Source organism: Rhipicephalus microplus, chromosome 3 (assembly GCF_043290135.1).
Source record: "Rhipicephalus microplus isolate Deutch F79 chromosome 3, USDA_Rmic, whole genome shotgun sequence".
In the NCBI taxonomy this organism is placed as follows: domain Eukaryota; kingdom Metazoa; phylum Arthropoda; class Arachnida; order Ixodida; family Ixodidae; genus Rhipicephalus; species Rhipicephalus microplus.
In genome coordinates this window covers 187,963,991-187,986,393 of record NC_134702.1, presented here as the reverse complement: position 1 = coordinate 187,986,393, position 22,403 = coordinate 187,963,991, and the positions used below count along the sequence as shown (strand labels likewise).

Sequence of the window (22,403 nt, the reverse complement as noted above, 5' to 3'; positions counted from 1 at the left end):
CTAGATTTCCAAGAGATTTTCCTACGACCCGTACAACCGCGAGAAACGTTCAAAATCCAGGAGTCTCCCGGGTAATCCGGGAGACTTGGCAGGTATGCAGACATCTTTTTCACCTCAAGGAAGTGTTGTGTGAACCACAGGGGGAGTATTTAAATGCTGATTTTTACGTAGTACAACCTGTGGATGTATGCACAGCCCAATCCAGTTCAGGCACAACCACTCAACCAATTTTTTTCAACTAGGCAGCATTCGGAAAACAAAAAATATCACGATAATGGTGTTAAAAAAAAGTGGGGGTGGTATCCAGATTCAAGAACACCTTAGGACTGGGCAGCCGATTCTCACGTGTTTAGGTAAAAAAATTAGGAGGCTGTACCTTAGCGCTCGCCTCTTCTGTGTCACCTAATCATGCTGTCCACACATTGTTGTGTTTTTATGCATTCAACTTGCCCACAAGCAAGTGCCCGTATATTTCAAAGAACAAAGCGAAAAAAACACCATCAGGATTTCTTTTTCTGTTGACTGGCCTAGTTGGTGTGTGTTACAAGAAAATTATACGACACAAATCACCTCAAAAGATTATGCAAAAGACATTCTTGGCAATTCTGCTTTTCCATAATATTCATTCTTTCAAAAGTGATGCAGGGTCACAAACAAAGCGCTGATGCATTGGGCTTATTTTGGTAGCAAACATAATGTTGGAGTAGTGTCCCGTGAGTGCACAGAACATTATGAGTGGACGATTGCACACAAATGCTGACCAAGCCCGCGTACACAATTCCACTTGTCACCCTGTACATCAATTCCTACTAAGTGCCCCCTTTGCCTCGTCACTGAAGCAATCTCACAGAGTTTAGCTTTTTGTAGAAGTGCAGAATAACTCAAGAGTGCGTATGTATGCATCGCCAAAAATTTATGTTACATGAATGATATGCGGGGGTTAAATGTCCCAAAACCACCATATGATTACGAGAGATGCCTTAGTGGAGGGCTCCGGAAATTTAGACCACCTGGGGTTCTTTAGAGTGCACCCAAATCTGAGCACACGGGCCTGCAGCATTTCTGCCTCTATCGAAAATGCAGCCGCCGCCGCCGTCGGGATTCGATCCGATGACCTGCGGGTCAGCCATCGAGCACCTTAGCCGCTAGACCACCGCAGCGGGGCAATTTATCTTACATAGCCTGTATTGTGGTTGTTTGTTTACAAACATGCAGTTTGCAACTCGGCTGTGATTCTACACCGCTATCTCATGTACATTTTGCAGACAGAACTTTCTGTCCCCAAAGCCAAACGTTGCCTTCACTCTAAAGTACTGCTACCACTTCCAGATATCCAGCATGCAATTTCATAAATCTGAAACTAGCTGCAACAATATGCAACCTTATAATTCAAGCCAACTGTCCTTAATGCAGCCAGTAACAGTGGAGGCTAGAACAAACTGGCAGTGCAGTGCATTGCCATGTGCCACTTCCTGCCCGCAGGCTCCACCCCCTCACTCACTTTTTCATACAGAGTCAAGAACTCCATGTTTCTGACAGAAGCGCTTTCTGTGCTATTTTTGCCACTGCTGCTGAAGCAAACCACCAACGAGTGCCTTGCAGGTGGGCTGTCGCAAGACCTCAACTCCTGTAACGTGACTACAGCAGTCACCATACGAAGAAAAATGTGAACAGTGAGCAGCAGCTGCTTGCCATGCAAATATGCCACCACAAAATGTTTACTGTCAATTCGTTTGGGCTTATTACGTTTGGTCCGGCAATTCGTCTGGGCAGACGCCATTGTGCGTAAGCCGGTCTACTAGGGAGCCTTTCAACCCCATCGGCGCCCGGTCTACAAGACGCTGTCCGGTAGACGTTCCAGGAAGCAGTCGGGTCTCAACGAAAGCTTTGCGAGACAAGCCTTTTGTTGAATGGGCACGAACAGCAGGGGAACGGCGCCACTGTGGCTGGTCTCATTAAGACAACCTCCTGACTCAACTTTTGTCATCTTTGTGAGGCCATCTTTTGTCATCTTTGTGACAGCCTGGAAGCGTGGGAACGCGTCGAAGAAGCCGTTCACCGGGATCGAGCGTTTGGACTGCCTAAAGCTGAAAACAGCATGGACCGCTGCTGACGTTCGGGTTAGCGGCCATCTCCCCGGAGGAGCTCAACTTTCCCTCTCTGGACTCTAGCTCCTCGCCCTGCGGTGCCTTCAAGGCGTGGGCCAGGTGCGTGTTTGTATGGTGCGTTCCTGTTACGATTGAACCGTTTCGCCCAGTCGAGTGATGCAATATCTGCACCCTTTCTGTTTCTGGTGGGTGAACCAAAAAGACTTCGTCCACTGCTTTGTGGCAAGAGTACTCACCGCCTCCTTCGGAGGGCGGTGACGGTGGGCTATAAAAGCCGAAGAATTTTTGTAAATAGTGCTGAATCTTGAGCAGATTCATGAGCGATATCATGAACTGAATCTCTGTTATACATAATGCGGGATCTTATGGATCCCCGTACAGTTTCTATCTTTCTTCAATAATGTAAATAAACCTTCGTTCAGTCTCTCTTAACAGGCTCCTCACTGGCGAAGATCGGCTATGCGGACGACGCCGGGAAGTCAGCTACCCTAAAAAGAAGCCCGCCATTCCTGCCATCGACCTCGAGCCCTTAACAACTGGTGGCAGCGGTGGGATGCCATCATCACTTCCTTCCTACCCTTAACAGGCTTTAACCCTTTGTGCTCCAATGTTGGGCCCCTCCCATCAATGCAACACAACCACACCAGTCCATTGTCAGACACCAGAAGCTGGCAAAATGTAGCTGAAATACTTGGGCACACTATCAGGTGCAAAAATTAAGATTAGATAAGTTTTTCTTGCACAGATGATATTTCCTTTAAATGATTCTCAAAACTACTGAAATATTTTAGACCATAATGCTCATAAAGTGGGTAAAAGCTACAAACTATTAAGGGCTAAATCTCAAGAAGCAAAGAGGAAAAAAAACGTAAGCCGCTTGTACAAGCGGTGAAAAGCTCAACCAAGAATAGAGCTTGCGGCTGACCAAGATTATTAGCAAGATTTTAATTAGCATGGCATGGAGTTTTACAACCCCGAACCACAATATGATTATGAGAAACACTGTAGTGGAGGGCTCTGGAAACTTAGACCACCTGGTATTTTCTAAATTAGCACGGTCTTAACTGCCACAGTTTCAATTAGCACAGTTTTAATTAACAAGGTACTATCTCTTCTTGTGTCTTTTTAACTCTCTGCTGCATTCTTTTTTTTTTTTTCTCTTTCACTTATCTGTTCTATGCTTCCCTTTTGTTTTCTCCAGAAAGCATCCAATGAAGGTACCGCTACATTGTACACACATGAAGTCAACCTCAATGTATGTGCTTGTTATAAGCCTCATTATCTGCAAAATTGGTAGGCGATACAGGAAAATGGACTATAACTATACTTACTTTTAAAATGTACACTGTCAAGAGCACTATGTCCTTATTTGTAGTCAATCATCCATGCGGCATTCTTTCACACGTTGGGATAATGTCTCATCTTTATTAAGCTTGCAGGAGTGAACCACACACTTCATTAGACCGGAAGCTCCCTATACTTCATGTTCAATGCAAGACTGTGAATTATACTGTGACTTAGATTATGAATTATATTACAGTCAATCTTAAGAGGAAGAGACAAAGGGGGCATGTGCCGACTGATTTATTGCATTGCTTGTGCTAGGTGTGGCTTAGTTTTCTGGTCATTCAAAGTGGCAGAACGGAAAGCTTAAACAGTTCTGCTGCTAATAAGTGACTCACTGTGAGTCCATGGGCTTATGCTCAGGTGGCCCCAGGTAGGCCAGCAGGGTGGCCATCTTGTCAAAGGGGCGCCTACCGACCGCCTTGTGGTCCCGCGAACTCGACAGGTAGTCACCGATCTTCTCCTGGTGGTTCCACAGCAGCCGGTGCAGTGCATGCACATTGGCATCGCTCACAAATGACATGCTGTGGCTGCCGGGCTCCACCGACTCACAGTCAGACGTGATCTGCATCACCCATCTGCAGCAACGGCACGTGCCCTGATAAGCACTGCCCCCCACAGTTGCCTTCAGCACAAGGGAGCTATGATTGGATGACTTTCACAGAGGAAGAACAGCACAGAGAGAAGGGAAGTGTTGACACAGTCCAAACCTGTTAATATTGAAGTTGTGTCCTTAGAGTGTACTTGAAAAGCACAAATGACATTGACGAAACAAACACATACAAAAGGACTTGTTTCTTTCATCTTTACCATTCATGTTTTATGGGCCAACTCGCTCAAATCAAAATATTCTTGAAGTTGTATCCTCTGCAGAAATCCCCTCATCATAGCTGATATTTTTTGTTACAGCTGACACTCTTTACATGCTGACATTGGAGGAAATACATTTTATGTTTACTTCACCATCTGCTAAATTCATTACGCGAGTCCATTTTATGTATGTTTGTCTTCTTAAACCCACTAAGTATCTAGTTCTTCAAGTAGGTTCTTTGGGTGATGCTAATTTTTTGGCTATTTGGGTTACTGCTGTCATATTTCAGTGGTGTTCCAACTGCATATAGGTTCCCACACCAGGGAGCAAAATTTGCTGACAGCTAGCCCTTTCTGCTTTACCTGCAAATGCTTTCCGATGTACGCCCAATGCCCCTGACTGTCAAGGTCTAATGAACTCTCCAGCAGCATGCCAAGTAGACAAGTAGACAGCCAAAGGTGTTCCTGACCTGCGACCGGCTTCGAAGTTGGCCCGCAAGAAGTCATTGAAGGGCAGCATGTGCTGCTCCTTGCTGAACTCCACGTGGTTGGCAATGTTCTGCAGGATCTTGGACATGAGCATCAGGCCCCTCTTGACGCGTGACGATGGCTGCCGGTCCACTATGCCCATCTCGTATGGGGACACTTCAAAGACAGGAGAGCACACGAGTGAAGCATACACTCAACAAGACTGTCAGTCATATTGTCGCTCATGCCATCCTTGTAGATATTGCTGAAACAGCTGTAAAAGCAATTTTTGTTCTTTTATTGTCACAGCAATTTTATGTACGCACATTATTGCCATCGCCGTCGCCATTGCTGGCCTGTTTCACACAAAGTCCATGTTGATAAAAGCTTCCGCACATCGTACGTTCTACCTGCGGGTAACAGCATCCAAGTGGAGTTGACAAATGCGGCTTAAGCAGAGATCGAACGAGCCGGCCGATCTTTGTCACTTGGAGGGCGCATGTGATAACATCACCCAAACTGGGACACTTGGTGTTGGAGCAGCGAGAACACTGGCTGCCCGTCTTTAACGAGCATAAAATGCCGTGAGGGCAGCAACTGCAAACCATTATTTCGAAGAGATATTGAAAGATAGATTGGAAAAACTGATCAAAACATTGAAGCTCTACTCGGAAGACGCCACTGTTCTGATAAACAGAGTTTATTTCGGGCATATTTGAACAGTTGGCTGTATTTTTGGTGGATTATCAACGTGCGGTGGCTACACACAAGCGTAGGCCGTGACGTCACATTCTCCCAGGTGCGTGCAGAGTGCATGTGTACCTGCCCTCCTCTTGCTTTCTTCCGCCTATTTTTTCATTCCACTCTCCCCCATCCTCAAAAGCACTGATGCTTCACCTTAGCCGGGAGCATGGTTCACCACCGCAGTAGGATCTGAGTTGGCTGGAGACGTGAGTGACGGTGAACATTGTTGTAATGCCTGTTTCCAACAAGTGTAACGTCCTCAAACGTCACTTTTAGTTCACGGTGCCGCCGCATCAACCATTTTTGAAAAACTCATTGAATTCATTATGCTCCTCTAGTTTATGCCTAAAATGAAGATTGTACCTATTGATTTCCACACCCGATATTTCAATTTGGTCTAAAATTTTGGCGGCAAAAATTTAGTTCGGTATCCCTTTAAGTGGGGTTGCCGTCGTTATCTTGGCAGCCATCATCAGACAGCTCGCATGCCCTTCTATGGCTGCACTTCCAACACGAAGGGACTGTGCAAAAAGTGTTCCAGGAGTGGCCATATTCTCTTACACCGGCATTTTGTAGAGTTTTGCAAGATGGGATCTAAAAAAATTGAGCTGTCAGCCTCACTTTGTATAACATGACAATTTCTCGACAATTTCTCGCTATCGCATTTATTGCTCTGTCCTTGGGGTAAAACTCTGACTTTTTCAATAAACTAATATTCAAGTCTGTTTTCCTTCTCACACCATGTGCTATCTTGTCATTCTTTTTTACTGCTATGCACCTGTAAAAAAATTAGATTTTTAGGTCTGTAATAAAATGCGCATGCCAGACTTGTACAACAAGTACAACAGTTCTTGTACAACAAGTACAACAGTTTATTGTACAACAGTTCTTAAAGCACTATACCAGAATGCCTGGCAGCTGCGGTTTACGTGAACAGTTCTGGAACCAGCACAAGACTAAGGCACAAATGCTCGTTATTGCCAGTTCAGTGAAATAGTTCTTGCTGCTCAAAAAGAACCTCGAGCCATGCTCAGAATTCAGGACTTACAAGTTATTGTGTGGTAATATTTCACATAGCAATAATTTCCAGCATTCTGTGCATTCTGGATATTTCTGTTCATAGGCAACCGAGGCAAAACAGAAGAGGGGCACTCACCGATGGCCGGGTTGATGAATCGCAGGAAGATGACCGTGCCCACAGCGCTGATGTTGTGCGGGAAGTTGGGGAAGCGCTTGTTGAGCACCTGGTACAGGCAGTGGCACATGCTGCGCAGCTGGGGAGGAAACCTGCACACATCGACAGCTCCCTTAGCCACTCATCTGGGACCCAGAGTGAAAATTTGGTGAAGCTATGACAATGTACTGTCTTCGTTGGTTGTAGGCACTGTTCACCAACCAGAGAGCGCTACATAGCCATCACTGAGTAAGCGAGTGCCACTGACATTAACTGCTAGGGCTATGAAGCCAACAAGACAACATTAAAAGCTATATACACACACCTCACTTCTCATTTATCACATGCACCAGGAAATGAGGGCATCTCATAGCAGGTGGTGTACACCTGCAACACTGCTAACACAGAAAAGTCCTTTCTTCCAATATGCTACCCAGCACTGATTTATTCATTGAATAAATTATAAATTTTCATAATACACGGTCTAAAAGTAACACCAAAGATTTGGAGCACTGGATTACTGTTGACCACATGAAGCTCTCTAACTCTAACCGGCACCTCAATAGTGCTTCACACAAGCACCTATATTCACTCGAAATGCGGTCGCTGGGACTGCGAACCGAAATCGTGACGTTGCACTCTGCAACGGAGTGCTGTGGTACAATGATGATAAGTACCTGTCCGAGGAGGAGATGACAGCATTGAAGACCTTCTGGGTGAGCTGGAGCAGGGAGCGGCGGTTCTCCTCGACGTCTTCGTGGTCATCCACGCGTGCCGGGTCCACCTCGTAGCTGGGTCCATCAGCCAGCAGCAGCAGGGGCTGCACCAAGGGCTCCAGCAGGCTGTGCAGGTACGACGCCCCGTAGATCTTGAAGCAGAATGCCATGATCTTGCTGCCCAGGCTGTTTCCCCGGAACAGTGTCTGCATGCAGTCCGACAGCTCCACCTGCATAGGCACAACAAGATGACAAAGAGAGATGATGATGAGATGGGCACAACTGTAAGCGCATAGGACAGCAGCAGTTCTTTTCTAGCCATCATCAAATGATTGTCATCATCCTTATTACGCCGACTGTAGGACGATGGTCTCTCCCACGTTCCTCAAGTCGACCCGGTCCTGCGCTTGCGGTGGCACATCATCCACACAAGCTTCTTAATCTCATCTGCCCACCTAATTAACTCCCTCCTCCTCACCCACTAGCCCCGTCTTAGAATCTCCTCTATTACTCTTAATGACCAGCAGTTACCTTGCTTACACGTTGCATGCTCATGCCCATTTTTTTCTTCTTCCAGTTGGATTCCCTTAACACCTGTTTGTTCCCTAACCAACTTTACTTTCTTCTTGTCCCTTAAAGGGGCCCTGAAACACTTCTTCAAGTAACCGTGAAACGGATCAACTAAAAGAGCTTACTACCTCACGAATTCAACGCCGCAAATATTGTAAGAATCCGTCCAGTACAAGTGGAGTTATAAAGAATTGTCGCACGCTGCAATTGTGTTCTCTCTTCTCTCATCCCGGCGAAAGCGCCGGAGGCTAAACAGGGAGGGATGGCAGGGGCAAAAAAGAATATGTGATGCGCGTCGTGAACTTGAGCACTTTTTATTTTTTACTTCGAATACACAGCTTTTTGCGTGTGATCACATGCGCACACGTGGACAAGTTGCGGCCTCCCGCGGCGAGCACTGTAACGACCAAGCGCACCCTGTTCAAATCAGCCAATGGCTGATAGATGGCCTCCTACAAACAATGTTTGAGCGTCTTCAGTCATTTCTAGAGAAAAGAGAAAGCAATTTTTAGCTGACTTTGATGTTTGCTTTCTCTTTTCTCTAGAAATGATGGAAGACGCGGTGGTCTAGTGGCTGGGGTACTCGGCTGCTGACTCGCAGGTCGCGGGATCGAACCCCGGTTGCGGCAGCAGCATTTAAATCCGATGGTGGCGGAAATATTGTAGGTGCGTGTTCTCAGATTTGGGTGCACGTTAAAGAACCCCAGGTGGTCGAAATTTATGGAGCCCTCCAATATGGCGTCTCTCATAATCATATGGTAGTTTTGGGACGTTAAACCCCACATATCAATCAAAGTGACTTTGATCATTTATTGTGAATTCCACCAGGTCGCGTGCTGCTCCATAATATTTGGCTCACCTGTTCTCCGGAGCCTCAATACCGACCGGCTACATTTTCTGACCATGCTCAAAAAGTGTTGCAGAGCCTCTTTATGCATACAGTTTCCTAATATTAACTAGAGGGAACTCTGGCGCTGCAATCGTTCAGCAACCATGGGAATGGTGGATAGTACACACATGTGCCTAGTCTTCGTACTTGCGGCTTCGTTTATGGCTGGTTACGATTTTGTTTTGAAGGAAAGAACGAACCTTTTTGAATGTTGTGACTCGATTCAAAATGATAAGCCTAAAAAAATAAGGTTGTGATGCTCAAATGCTGAACATTTCCGAATTTATTTTTCGTGAAAAACAGCTTTAAGCCACACGAACACACACGGAGCCAAATTCAAGCCAGAAGTACGAAAATTAGACAAATGTGTGTACTACCCATCATTCCATCTTCGCTGAAGAGCCGTGCATTGCAGCTCCCATAGACACTAGCGCCAGACTTTCCTATAGTGTATATTAGGAAACTCAATGCCTTTATGTCTTCCAACCTCAAGCGGAATAATGACGAACATATAGACGCACTTTTGTTACACATTAAAAGTTTTCCAAGCTTCTAATAATCACACAGACACTGAAACAACTCTGACAGTTTTGCACAAATGCCCATAGAGCAACTTCTATAGGATTGTTAACAGACCAATTTAAGCTCTCTGCAAGATCAGTGTATTTGATTACAAGGCTTTAAGTTAGAGAATCACTACAGATGACAGCAGCTCAATTAAGTTTGCAACTGTCCACTTCCATAGCGTGTAACATGGATGTGCAACATAATAACAGAAACCAGCCTGATTGGATGTCCAATCTATGTGACATAAATTTTGGAACTAGTTTGTGAACCAATGATATAGGCAATAGATGAAATGCTCTACAACTCCCACTAAATAGAATAACATCCAGTCGCCCGTCTCAACCTTTACACATGGTGCGAATGATTTGAAAATTCCATATCCTAAAAGCTCCCTAAAATAAAAAAACTATTTCAAGGTACACTCAAACCTCGTTATAATGTAAGGAGTTATAACAAAATAATGGATATAACGAAGTTAATGAAGTTCCCCTTGAAAGCTCCATTGAGAACCATGCATTTTAAACCTCGTTGCAACGAAGTAAAGTTGACTGGTAAATAGATATAACGAACTAAATTATTCTATCAAATAGTTTATAAAACAACCGTTGTGTGTTAACTATACCGTTTTCTGTGGAGTTTGATGCTCATTCGGCGCGGCTCTTTCAAAACTCCCACACTGACCTTACAGCCACGCCACGCGCGACCGAGAGAGCCGTACTTTTCACACAGCCAGCAGAGAGGATTGAGAAAGTGCTCAGCGGGTCACATGACCGAGAAGCAACGCCGCAGTGCAAAGCGATTTCCCTCTCACTTAAGAACACACGATGGGAAAGCTCCAGAAGACTTACATTTATTCACAAATCAGAAGACATCCGTCATTAATTGAAATAATCAATGATGTGCGTCTACACGCATTTGCCTTGCAGCAAGTCAATCAATCCATTTCGCACGCAGTTTGCAAAGCATAGTAGCGCGCGGCTAAGTCCAAGGCAAACACTCTATAAAGACAACGACGACTGCATCTCCGCTGCTACCTTCTGCACTGAGAAAGCAGGAGCGTCTCCACACGGAGAGAAGCAGATCAACATTAGAGAAAGAGTGAACTCTCTGCGACGGCTTTCTTTCTTTTTTTTCCTCTCTCTCTGCGTGCGGCCTTGAAGAAAGAAGGGTCTCTACGTGCAGAGACGGAAATTGGAGAAGCGAGGCACAGGCATGTCGCAGATCGGCATTTGAGAGAGAGCAAACAATCCGCCACAGTCTTTTCTTTCCTTTTCTTCCTTTCCTTCTTTGCACGCAGCGTTGGGAGGTGCCGCTGCGGGATAGGGCATGGTGCTGAGAGCATTTTCGGAGTGCAGAGAGGAGGTTTTTTCCAATTTCCGCATTGCTGCCTCGCTGCTTAAGCCGCCCCACCTTTGGTGTGAACGAGCCTTTAAGGCTAGAACAAAATAGAACAGAACAGAACAGAAGTTTTCTTCTAGCCTTGAGGAAGACAAGTCCGCTTGTCGAAACATCGGCTCGACAAAAGGCCTGTTTATTCATTTTTCATCGCAAGCTTCCATCTTTCCTTTCCTACCGGTTCTTTAGGAGTATATACAAGATGTACAGTAAGACGAAACGCTAAATTATGCCGCACTTCTTCCAAGTCACACGCCCGCCATGATTGCTGTTAAGCCATTCCAAAAGGTATGATGGCAAAGTGGCAGCAGCCTTTCCTTCACATCAACCCAACTACCACCAAAGCATCTTATGAACTGATGCGAAATGGCAGTTTAAATCTTATGCCTGACCTTATGACCGTGAACCCACCATTTTGCTAACGACCTTATTTTTTTATCGTGATACAGCTATGGTCACTGTAACTATTCTTGCATTTGCCAATATGATTGAACTGGTGCTGTTTATACTGATTGTTCTACAAGTGCTTCAGACATATACCATATTTACTGGCGTAATGAACCCAGTCGCATAATGAACCCTTTTTGGTCCTTCATAAATAAAAAAAACTTTTTTAATGTATCTGTATATTTTATTTCCGTGCGATAGCCAGTGCCGTTGAAGATTGAAACAATGTTAAATCAAGTCGTTACATGCGGCCATGCACCCACCAAACACGCCATGCACCCACCATCTCGGAGGCCATGCTAAGTCGCCCATCGCCCCAACATCGCGTTGTTCATCTTCAACGCTTGTGCACCATCATCCGATCCTGCGATTTTTTTTTGTTGTTGTTGTTGCTGTTGTTGTTGGGTTTTTCATAGTGAACTGAGTTAGACAGATTCTGCGCAGGGCGCATTCAGCTGGTACGCTACCTAAACGGCTGGTTTCTAACTTTAGGTTGTTCAAGCATGCGCAGGAGCATGGGAACCGACCGGCAGGACGACACTTCAGCGTCGATCCGTGCACGCTCGTTACGGGAGAAAAGAAGAGCTTCGGGCTACAAAAACGATTCGCCGCGCATTTTACGGGCCAAAGCAAGTAACAAAGTAATGCGAAATTTTCGCTGTTATAACTCCCGTGGCTTTTTTTCTTTTTTTTTCACCCGTGTAATGAACCCACCCTCCCAAATCGATGTCAACTTTTCTGAAGAAGAAAAAAAAGTGGGTTCATTACGTTAGTAAACACGGTATTTACTGCTTTCCTTCAAGCAAAGAATGTGAAAAAAAAAAAGGTTTGGAAGAAAAATTTTAAAATATTGAAAGATGCAGGAAGACTTCACCAGGCAGGACCAGCAGGAGGGTTTATTCCGCGATTGCCTCGGCTCAGAACAGCAACGAACCAGACCAATTGCGATGATGATGGTTATGTACAAGTGAGAACGATGAAGTACGATAAATGTGCTTACACTAAATTCCCCCCTCTAAGAAGCGGCCAGCCTGGCCGCAGCTCAAAGATCTTCTGATAATGAAGAGAAATGTACAGGTCACATCATCGGGCAGTTGCTCAAGAGGACAAATACACAGACCAGTGCGTGCCTCTCACCTCTTTGTAGAACATGTTCCACAGCAGTGGGGACAGCAGGTGCTTAGCGTCAAACAGCGTCACAAACACACGGGCCAGTTCATCCTGCAACAAGAAAAAGGGAACCACTGTTCAAGGTGCGCTCCCTGCAACCAGATGGTGAAGGTCAGCAGGGTCCACTCGCCGAGATAGCCTGCGAGACTTATTCTCGTGAGCAAGTGTACAGTATACTCTCATTAAAGAGAACCTGAAGGGACCATTTACCCAGAGTTCCATCCAGTGTTTCATTTACCCAGAGTTCCATCTACAGAAAGGTGAACTGGGAGGCTGCATTCAAGTATGATACCAATCATATCAGAAGCAGCTGTTTCGTTTAACAAATTTCTAACTTTATTTATTTTATTTACTTAAACATACTGGCAATCCCTCACGGGATTCTCGCAGGAAGGGCATAGACACAGTACATGTCAGAGATTTTCAAAAAATGTGGGGTTACACAGCCGGTGGAGAGTAGTACACATTATACATTCTTCATTGAATAAGTATGAACAAGGAACGCATACATTTTACAAAAGTAACATACCGTACAGGTTTTGATATTACAGGTTACAAAAAAAACCTCTTCATTACACATCTTTTCATGATTTAGTGAGAAGATGAAACACAAACCATTGAGTTGATACACACATTCACTTGGTGATAACAAGTTATCGTCACATCGTGTCAATTTTCTTTTCTACCAGCCTTAAGAACTCTGTTAAACTCGTGGTACCAGTTACTGAGTTGCCTAGAGAATTCTAATCCCTTATTGCTAATGGAAAGAAAGCATACTTGAAACAGTCTACGTTGAACGAGTATTCAGTTAGCCTTTGGGGATGTTTTAGTCTGGTTAGCCTTGTTAGATCAACGGATATATAGTCTGAGGCCTCTAATTTTAGGTGACCGTGAATTAGTTTATACAGAAATCTTAACCTGGCTATCTTGATTCTATTATCGAGGGTGAACAGGCCAGCTTGTTTTAGTAGCTCTGTCGGAGAGTCGCTCATTTTATATCGGTTAAAGATAAACCTTACCGCTTTTCTTTGGACACCTTCCAACTTGTTGATTAATTCTTTAGTAAAAAGGGCCCAGACTATATTGGCGTATTCGAGTACGGACCGGACATACGTCGTGTAGGCCAACAACTTTACGTGAGGTGGGGCCTGTCGCAGTCGTTGTCGGAGCCTAAACAGGCGTTACTAAGAGTCCACTGTTCATCATGTACTAAATATGAGCAGTGACACGAGCTTGGAAGGTAGCTGACATGAATTTCGAAGTTTGCATGCGACCTGAACGTGACCAAAAAACCTCTGCGACGTCACCACTGAGCTCCGAGCTGCATGGCTAAATCATGATGCCGTCGCCATTGCACTTTTTCCGATCTTGTGCCAGCAAGTGTATTTGGCAACCGCTTATGAATCTGTACTCATGACTGACATGCGAAAACCTCATGAAAGTCTGCCACCAGGTGACATTGATGAAAGCAACGGCAATGACATCACGTTGAACGTGCCACATGGGAAAAACCATGCAGGCAGCGTACAAAGGCATCACAGTTCTGCAAGCTGTTTTTCATGCTCGACGGTGTTACTTGCATACGGCAGTCTGTCATTCTGGTGGCTCACCTAGACCGAGAATGGTCAGAAATAAACAGACTGTAATTAATTATCTGTCATGTGCCGCAGCAAGTGATGTGCTGTTTTATGACTAATAGGCCTCTTGCAACATATCACAGCAAGAAAATGCCACACCAGAATATCCGTGTCCCTACCCCTTTAAAACATTGCAGTTTCTGTAAACGCACATCAAGAATAGTGTGCGGGTTCAGGTTTACCTGGGAAAACATACCATGTGCATATGAATGCATGGTGTAAAGTAGTGTAGTACATAGTGTAATGTGGCTTTTGGATTTATCAATTTATGCATCTCTACAAGTGCTCAACAAACGCTTTGAATGTGCACTTGAAAGAACGGGTACATGCAATTCACCAACACTATTGCAAGCCAGAAATTTGCAGTCTCTAGGACAACACGGTATCCCTTACAAACTGTACTTGTACACTCAGTCAGTCCAACTACATGGGTTCTCAAGCAGATTTCAGCAAAGGGTGCTTTAAGAATCCACAAGCAATCAGAACAAATGCTGCCCTGTCCTATTTCACCTCCCTTAATACGATCCATAAATTCAAAGAAAATTTGCATCGCATTTCAAATTTAACGAACCCATCTCATCCAACCTATGTCAGCACACTGGAAGTTTCCGAGAGAATCATGTGGCAGCGACGACAGAACTCGAATATATTGTGAGGAGCAAAGTGAACCGCCGGGCAGAGTAGACTGACCATCTGCGGGGTGATGACCACACTAGCTAGAGCCATGGCGATTGGCAGCTCGCCCTTGTCGCCAATCATGGTGACCAGCTGGACCAGCTGCTCAAACCGATCGGCCAGCACCGTCTCGGCCAGCATGTCAAACTCGGTGCCCTGTTGCAGGATCTTGGTGAGCACCTCCATGAAGGCTGCTCGCGTCTGCAAATCCTTGTGGTAGCCCAGGCCTGCAGCCAAGCACATCACCTCGTTTAGGGTACTACATCCATCCACTCAAACTATCGCAACACATTAACAGAATCACCACAAGTAGTCGAATTTACACATTTTCAAATCATAGCAATTTGAAAATTTGCGCAGGTTAAACATTTTAAAGTGAGTAAATAAAGGCGTCACCACGCCAGCTTTTGAGAAATCAAATGTAACAGAAACAACAATGATGCATGTGCAGATATCAGTAATGATATGATGAAGGATTTTCAGAGCACCTAGAGAAGATGAATACAACTTTCATAGAGCCAATAATTTGCTCCCAAGAGATGCGTTGGAAGCTTTTGCTTTCATGTGTTCAGAAGCTTAGACCCCATCTTGCAAACAACATGTCATCGATTGCTTCACAAAAGATGCCACCATTCCACTGCTGTGCATTCCGCAATATTTCGTGAGTTGTCACCACAGACAGTGCAAACTTTCGCTTATCATGCATGAAACAATCAAGTAATGCCTTTACCAATATGACAGTGAAAATTGTCTACCACAGAAGGTTATCTCTAGGCAAAACTTGGGTAGAAGTCAGTTTAGCCTTACACCATATTTACTCGCATAATGAACGCACTCACATAATAAACGCACCCCCAACTTCAGTAGTCAAAATTTAAATTTTTCTTCTCCCCCCATAAACACACCCGTTACATTCATCTGCTGCAGTTCAGCTAACCGACACCTGGCGCCTCCTTGCCGGTTGGATCTCTTCCATTTCGTATGATTGTGCCGACCTCCCCCCCCCCCTTTGGCTTGCTTCCCCCCCCTTCGCATGCTGCCACGCGCCATATAGTTTTTCTTTCCATCTGTGCGCGGCACATACCCAGTCTTCTTTATCTAAGCGCCACAATGAGGTTCACGAACAATGCTAGTGTACAGATATCGCAGCTGACAAGCACTCAGCGAGCGAAGGTCACGAAACTTCTTGCGCCAACAGATGGTCACTTCCACAAATACGAAGCTTTAAGGCCTAACCACATGCAAGCAATTTTCGAGCCACGATGACAGCATTTGCTGTCACTATGGCTGTCAGGAAGCGCCATTCGTCTCCATCACGTCGTAGGTTTCTGAAAAACCAGAAAGAAATCACTTGTCGCCCTGAGAAGATCGCGACTATTTCCGCAACATGGTCCCCGATTCTCCCTTCGATTACAAGCAAGGCGGCCGCCGTATTTTGTCATTAATCTTGTTATCGACGGTTTGTTTTGATGATTCGGTGGTAGCTTGCTGCAATGTTGGTTGCTTGCTACAATGTCAAGGGCGTCATCGCGGTAATCGTGCGAGGTTGCCACGAAGTTGGCGAAGTGCGTCGTGGCGTCGTAGCGCACGTTTCTGGGTGCCCCTCAAGATCAGAGCAGATATTACTGTTGCTGTTAAACGATTGCAACAAAAAATAGCCGCAAAACGCTTTTATGGCGTGCACAGGCGGCACGGGAATAGCTTGCAGAAGATAGCGTGCCTTCAACCACCGAAGATGAGTGAAGTGCAACAAAGAAGCTGAGCGACCTAACATTTTTTTGCATTACCGCATTTTTTTGCTCATAGTGAAAAAGTTTTCATAAAATATTCTCCGCATAATAAACATACCCCCACCTTTGCTTTGATTTTTCAGAAAAAAGTGCATTCATTATGTGAGTAAATGCGGTAAAAACCATGCATGCCTGGAACTTTTATTTACAAAATGATTTGTACAGTGGTCACAGAATGAAACTTGAAATCAAAATAGTTAGGGTTATGGAAATATTATATTGCTTCAAATATTTGAACAAATATTATAGTATTCCAATTTGAGTCAATTAAAATTTTAAATATTGAAAATTTCAAAATATTCAAAATTAATTACCGTATTTACTCGCATAATAGGCACACTTTTTTTATTCAGGAAATCCGGCTCGAAGTTAAGGGTGCGCCAATTACGTGGGATAAAATTCTCGAAAATTTTTTCTACTCTGTTCTAGCGCTTTAAATATGCACGTTTGTCAAGTAAAAGGCGACTGTATCCTTTACCAATTAATTCAGAATAAAACAAACATACCTATGTACCTTTTAATAAACAAGCGAGAGCCGTCAACTGGACACACACACGTAAAATTTATTTACACAAAATTCGTAGGTGTTCCTCCTTTTCCCTATTTGAAGTCCGAGTTGGAGAACTTAAATTCATCGTCGCCGAGCGGGGATTCGTTTTCGGTGTCCGAATCATCCGCACCCCACAACATGTCATCCTCACTTGCGTCCAGTGCATTCAAGACACCCGTCTTCTTGAAGCTTTTCTTGGCGACTTCGTTGGAGATCGCCTGCCACGCTTCAACGATCGAAGCACACAACATTTCCACAGACGGCCTCTTAGTCTTACCACCTGGAGTCAGCTGATGTCCTCCAGCCATCCAGGTGGTGTACAGCCTCTGAACATTGTTCTTGAAAGGCTTATTCAAGCACACGTCCAAAGGCTGCAGTATCGATGTGAGGCCACCCGGAATCACTGCCAGATCTGTGTGCAGCTCTTTTAGCTCATCTCGTACACGGTCTACTAGGTGCCCATGAAAATTCTCTAGCACAAGCATGGATGGGAACAACAGACCACCCAGCCGCCAACCCTAGACTGTTTTCACCCAATCCACCATGAGTTCCGCACTCATCCAGCTTTTTTCCTGGACTCTGACGTAGATGCCTTGACAGAAATTTACCTTTGGGAGCGTCTTTCGTTTAAAAATCGCGTAAGGTGGTAGCTTGCACCCATCTGCTATCACCGCCAGCATTACGGTGCATCGTTGTTTATCAGCGCCAGACGTTCTGACGATGACGTTTCATGCACGTTTCTCCTCCATTGTTGTGTTCCGCAGCATATCAAAGCAAAGGGGGGTCTGATCAGCGTTGCCGATCTGAGATAAAATGAAGTCTTTCTGCTGTCGGAGCTTCACAACGAAACGGTGGAAGTCCACCACTTTGTTCTCATATGTTGCGGGCAAGCGCTGGCACAAGGTGGTCTGCCTTTTCAGTGCGAGGCCATGGCGCCGCGTGAAACGAGTTGCCCATCCGGAGCTGGCTTTGAACTCTTTTGCTTCGATGCGCTGCGCTCGGGCTATTCTGCGCACCTCAGTCTGCACAATATCCAATGACACAGAACAGTCGCCTTGTCGTAGCTCCTGTATATGCCAGACCAGTTGCTTTTCAACGTTCAGATACCTGCCAGTCTTGGCATCGCGGAAAGCCCGTTGTGTCTCCTTCGCCGCCTTCAGCTTTTCTTCTTGATCCCTCTCGTACCGAATACTGGTTTCCCCAACACCGAAATGCCTACTTGCAGCCCAGTTGCCATGCTCTAGCGCGTACTGCACTGCCTTCAGTTTAAATCCAGCCATGTAGCTTGCGTACTTCCCCATGGTGGAACCAAAGTTGAATACACGACCACAACATATGCACACCGCTAGCAAAATAGTATTTTTTTTTTGTCTCTGATAGTGGTGATGGCGATCAAGCCCCGGGCATTGTACACGTGACCTCCCAGGAGCGCAGCGATTCGGGGGGCACCAGTAACTTGGGGGGTACCACTAAGTAACAGCCGCTTTTTTTTTTTTTTTCGCTCATGGACGCTTTTTTTTTTCAAGTTTAATTTCGACAAACACGTTGGTTAGGTCATTGCACTTTAAATTTTTTTATTTGCTCGTCGATTTGCTTTCTTTTTTCTCTTCAGGGTACAGAGACCGTGCCTAAACTGTACCGTTGGGGGGTAGAATCGTTTCTGATCACGGCCAAGTTCGGCGTGCGCCTATTATCCGCGGAATTAAAAAATCTAATTCTTTACGGCCAAACTAAGAGTGCGCCTATGATGTGAGTGCGACGATTATGCGAGTAAATACAGTAACATACATATATCAGTCCACAAGTAATCCCCTGTAAACGCGGTTTCACTGCAGTGAAGAGGTGCTAAGACATGAAAACACTTATAAAAAAAATCCACCTTGCCGCGAAGCCCCACTTCAAGGTTCAATTAACCTGTTATTGTCACAATGATTCATCAGTTAGGTTTTAGCGCTTGTTGTGGTGGCTTATATGCTCTATGTATCTTTAATTTTAAAACGTAGCAAGTTTTACAGGTTATAACTTGCATTCTACTGGATGTCAAATCCTGCTACAATGACCTTGTTTCCACTTCCTTGAAGAAAAAAAAACGGTGTTTGCGCAGGCTTTATTTCAATTTTTAAATAAATATTGTGCGAAATATTCGAAATCCATCAAAAATCCAGCCGTCACAGCAGAAGATGGTGGATACAAAGGTATGTGCAGAACTTAGTCTTAAACTGACATATTTCATTCAATGAGCCCTGCATAGTACTACAAAGTGCTGTCTTTCCATGAATTGGCGGGAGATGAAGGAAGCCGACAGTGAAAGCAAGCCCGTTCGTAATAACCCACCGATGGAGTGCATCAGGCCGGAGTCGATGTTGGCACTGAGCAGGTTGGACATGGCCTGGATGGTGCAGGTGCGCAGTTCACCCAACTTGGACGACTGGAGCCGATGGCGGCCCACGTCCTTCTCGTCGGGTGCCGCTTCGCTGCACTCGTTCAGCAGGTTCATGAAGAGTGAGAAGTACCTGCACAGATGGAAAGGAAGGAGACCCCTTAATTTTGAGACAGAAAGCTCGGCCCATAAATTGGCAAGAATGAGAAAAAAAAGCCTTCCTTTGTTTGCAGCATGTGGGCCATGCAGATTCAGCCAAGACATACAGAAGCTAAGTATAACGGTTACCGTAGTGCTGTGTGTCTTGCAGGACAAACTTGCAAGACATAATGCTGCAGTGCTTTACAAACACATGCTTTACAAACCCATGTGTCTTGTATACTACATGCTTCACAATACAACATGAAATATTGCCGTACATTGCCATTAGGCGTCAGAACATATAATCATAATGACTTCATAGTTTAAAGCCAGTCACCCACTACAAAAGGCACACACGTTACTGCACCCTTAAGGCCATATAGTGGGTGCATAACAAGTTCGAAACGATTTCATACACCAAGTGTTTGAAGTACGCACTAGGAACAGAATATCGCTATCACGTCAAGAGGCCCTCGTGGCCCGAGCAAGGACTGGAACGCAAGCCAATGGTGTCCCGAACTGGGGACTCCACCCATTGCTCAATAGGTGTAATAAAGTTTTTCATCATCGTATCACGTTCAACTCTTGACACGCACTGACATCACACAATACATGGGGGTCATTGTGCATCTCTCAAAATGCAACAATTATAACTGTGATTGAAACTGCACCTTTGATGTCAGCAGCCAAGCATTTAAAGCAGGGTCAATTGGTGCAGTGACTGCTTGAAATGCACATTTCCTAGTTCATACAGTGCAATCTGTTATGGGATGCTCCTGAAGGGTTTCCCGAGATATTAAGGGTGACGCAGAGTGAGGAGACTCACTTGAGAAATAGCTGTGACTTGGCCTCCATGAGGTCTCCCCGGTCGCTCTCCTCTGGCTGCAGGGGCAGGCCCAACAGGAGAGCCGCCACTGCCTGCATGCACGCCTGGTCCAGGTCACGAGTGATGGCCGTCACGTCCCCGCAGCCGGGAGGCGCCATCTGGTGGCTGTTGCCCATCACCCAGTCGGTCAGGTACTCGACCAATTTGTTGCGAAACTTCATCTCCTGGCGGAAGGCCAGGTCGTCCCTTCGCGCCATGGTCGCCTCTACCAGCTGGCACAGCTTGGTCTTGATGTGGAGCGCATGCACCGTCGTGTCCAGGTGTCGCACGTACCTGAAACGTTCACCAGAAAAGGAACGACATGGCGCTACTAACAGAGCACATGGTTTTTGCTCTGAAATATCTCCATAATGTTAACTCTACACCTAACACTGGTTTCTGTGGATGAACAAAAGAATTCCCAAATGTCAGTAGTTTTAAGGACTTCGTTGGGAATCATAGCAAAAATTAAACACGCATAGTGAAGTAGCTGAGAACGGCACTGACAGATGGGACTTATGCTAATATAATCAGGCTAAAGACCACAGGGGTTAATGTTTTACATCTGAATCCTTGATCAGAAAAATACTTTTTGCAAGACCTTCAATGTAACTCAGCTATCTGCCTCAATGGCCAATGGGGTCATGATTGTCAGAACTTCATCGTCACCAACCTAGCAGTCGCCGTCCGTTATCATCGCCAGTGCTCCTCACAAGCTGCCCCTCGCTCGAGAGCACGACGTCATCTGTGTTTTATTTTATTGTTCCATTAAAAGCATTCCTTTCGGACGTGCCGTCTCTTGTCCTCCACAATAGCCTGGCAGCCGGCGGACCTCAAGGTTCAACACATGGTGCCGATACCCTACGAGATTTTCGAAACGACAACAACCTCATCGATTGATGCTGTCGCGTTGTGACCCCTGAACCTTTGGCGAACAGTTTCTGGCTGCCGAATGAACCAAGCAGCGGCTACCCCGATGACGCAAGTGCCTCCGCTTGCAACTGGATTCCATCGTACAAGAAGCGGAAGGCCTACGGGAACAAGAGCTGTCATCGTCACAGGTCAGCGTAACGATTGACCAAATTAACGCGACGTACGGTCAGTTAAGGAAGATCGATGACAGCATACTAGATGAGACGCCCGACAAGCTGATTGAGACCAAAATGGTAGACGCGAGCAGTCGTCGGAACAAGATTGTCACGCTGACGTAAAAGCTGCGTTTTGCTATTCAGAATGATCGTGCGTCCCAAGTCTCGCACCCGATGGCGAGCCAAGCTTCCTTGAATGTTACGTACCGGCTGCCGCAACTAGAGCTACAGAAATTCGATGGCAGTCAACAGCAATGGCATCGATTTTAGATGCAGTTCTCGATGGCACTACATAACAACAACGGTCTCAGCGCTGTCGACAAGTTAAGCTACTTGAGCACACTTCTCACTGGACCTGCCGGTCCAGCCATATCCGGACTTTAATCATCGAAAAAATGCCATAAAGATGCAGTAGACATCCTCAAGAAATGCTTCAGGGACGAGAGGATTATCATTAAGTAACATCCTTAAAGCCTCTTAGATCTAAGACCAGTCTTCTCATCTTCTAGCACCACTGAGCTTTGAGAACTCTATGACAAAGTACAAGTCCACGTGAGGAGTCTCAAAGCGCTTGGAACAAGCCCTTCTACGTACTGCTCCATGCTACAAGAGATTCTCTTGCAAGTCGTGCCATCGGACTTGGTTCTGTAGTACCACAAACTCCAGAAGCTAACAACAACGATCACTAGGGCATCAACGATGCGAATGCTAAAAGACCTAGAGGACACAAAGACGAAGGCGGAAAAAGAGTTGCAAAGACTTGTGGAGTACTTCAATCATCAGCTTCATTGCCAAGAAGCTCTGATGGCTTATGCGTCGCCAAAAAGGCCAGAAGTCAGTCGGGAAGCTGCAGAGAGATGATGGCAAGCAGGACA

The 22,403-nt window shown here is 45.4% G+C and overlaps 1 pseudogene; it reads right to left on the bottom strand.

The window, feature by feature from the left end:
• Nucleotides 1-22,403, bottom strand: part of LOC142804079 (neurofibromin-like) — a 186,368-nt pseudogene that overhangs the window by 96,924 nt on the left and 67,041 nt on the right.